Raw genomic sequence first — 2,663 nt, 5'->3', positions numbered from 1 at the left:
CTTGAATGTGTACATATGTGTAAAATTATAGATTATATATATATATATTGATGATATCCACAAATAACATTGTCTAAAAACAAACTCAATTACTTATCGCAGATTCTACGATCTTAGAAACATATATGTAGATGCATGTGTGTATAATAATCATTAAATGAATAAACGTACATATTTTATAAATTAACGCAAATTGCTTTCACATCTAGAAGAAATATTTAAATATTTGTTAGATATATGTACATAATATCTCTTGACATACATATATGTACATAAAACCATCTGTCCGTCTTTACTAACAAAAATAAAGAATAAATATTAAAATTTTTCTTCTTTAAGTTGTATTAAAATAATAATATTTACAAATTAAGAAAATAATACATACTAACAAATTTTCTTCTTCATTGTATATTTTTATGTTATTATATAGACATAAATAAATCAGAAATATTCAATTTGTCTGCTATCTTGTCAGTGGTAATCACTCTACGTGTGACCTGCGATCACGTGACAGTCGATACTTCTAACTTTTCCCGCAAGGTGTAATGACACTAAAATCACATCTGCCGAATTTTCCATAAGTTTTCCTACATCATGTTCCAATTCCAATTTTTTTCGTGACCAGTCGTTTGATCTCCTTATTATTCTGTGATTTCTTTCTTCATATTGTACTTTGAACCAACAGAATCAATAATAATTGCTTTCCATTTACACATAAGTGAAACTGAGTCTGAAGTAAGCTGAATATTATATATATATTAATGATGTCACTATTTGCTTTGATAAAGCACATGTCAACACAGATTTATAATCTCACTTTGAAGTGAATTTACGAGACTCACTAAAGCACACGGTCTCGATCTTATGCAGATTAAGGGGAAAAATTCACTTGAAAAAAAAAATCTCACTTGTCAGAATGCGCAAAATGCAAAAGGAACGCGCATTCAACTAAGTTATAACAAGTGAGAATTATCTGAGAATCATAAATGAAAAGCAACTAATACATATGTGAAATGTGTTCTTGGCAGCACTAGTCGCAGAAAGTGTTGACGAACAGTGCAAAAAGATTAGTTGAATAGAATACATTGCAAGAAAAAAATGAGATAACATGAGTCTACCTGTCAATGGTCTAGTTTCCACCAGAGAGTTTAATCCAGTTCAAAATGTAAGAAGCAACCAACCAACTACAGTCAAGCATTCCCCTGTTGTTTGACTGTAACAGGGGAATATTCGATAGTAATTGGTTGATTCTTATATTCTGATCCGGATTAAACCCTCAGGAACAAAAAAAAGATCAATATCCAGCTTCAAGCTACGAATACAATGCTTGATCTAAATATATATGTCGGTCTAGATATGGCCTAGTTTTTCAACAAGAGTTTAATCCGAATCAGAATATAAGAACCAACCAACTATAGTCGAGCATTTCCCTATCGTTTGACTGTAACAGGGAAATATTCGATTGTAATTGGTTGGTTTTTACATTTTGATCTGGTTTAAACCTTCGATGGAAACTAGGTCTATGTTAGTAAATACGATAATAAGGGCATTTTAGAACATGTCAGAGCATGCGACGCGAACAAACCTGTAAACATCGATAGAAACCGATCCTGAATACATCCACTGGCTGCGTTCAACGAACTGAACAGTTAAATGAGCGCTCGCTGTTATTGGTGTATTCTTTCAGATCATCCAATCAGCATTTTAGATCTGGAAAAATTTATCAATAGCAGCGAGCGCTCACTCAACTATTGAGTCCGTTGAACGCAGCCATTAGCCTGAGGTGCGTTCCGTTTCTTGCATGAAACGAGTATTTAGTGCATGGCATGGAGTACAGAGTACATCCCATTTCTCCAATACACTCCATGTGGTTTTAGTAACGGAACGGATTCACAGTGAATTCATGCAGTGAACATGGATGATAATTTGAAATTGACTGAATTACAAATGCATTCAATAATTACTGTTACATCTTCTTTTTTGACAACAGAAGATTTATATTTTTCCAGCAGCATTTATAATCTTCTTCTGCAGGAAAAGAAAAATAAAACATTTTACCAAAATGTCCAAAAAGGATGTTTAATACCTATTTCTAAAATATGAGAAATTTAACAAAAATTTTACAGATTACATATGTTCAGACACTTATAACAAAATCTGAAATCGATTCACTGTGAAGCAACTTGAAGTTATAAGATATTTAAAATATAAAGATTTTAAGGTTAGATTTGAGATACTGTCACTGGCAAAAATTTTTCATTTTTTTCAGAAATAATTAGCAATAGAAATTCGAAAGTACATTTTTGCATTTTAGTTATGAGTAAATGATAAGATTCTATATACAATTTTTATTATTCAAACCATAAAACAGTACATATTCAAAATCAAATTTCAGAAACTTTTTGCTACATATACAAAACATCCTTAAAATCCGTTTTTACTTTACCTATCTTGTAAGAATATGACTAATGTAAACTTAACCTCTATCATAATCTATTTTATATTCAGGAATTTAAAACGATATAAAAAATAGCGGTAATATATCAATATATTAATTTTTCAGATTTTATTATAAATCAGATAAAAATCGATATTCTATAACAGTACGCAAAACCGAGATCCAAATACCAGTATTGAACGTTAAATATCGGTATTCCAAAATT

The 2,663-nt window shown here is 30.6% G+C and overlaps 1 protein-coding gene across 1 annotated transcript in view; it reads left to right on the top strand.

The window, feature by feature from the left end:
* Nucleotides 1-2,663, top strand: part of LOC108692527 — an 8,552-nt gene that overhangs the window by 2,600 nt on the left and 3,289 nt on the right. The window lies entirely within an intron of this gene.

This window comes from Atta colombica, unplaced genomic scaffold (assembly GCF_001594045.1).
Source record: "Atta colombica isolate Treedump-2 unplaced genomic scaffold, Acol1.0 scaffold76, whole genome shotgun sequence".
Classification (NCBI taxonomy): Eukaryota; Metazoa; Arthropoda; class Insecta; order Hymenoptera; family Formicidae; genus Atta; species Atta colombica.
This window is presented reverse-complemented; position numbering and strand designations above follow the sequence as displayed.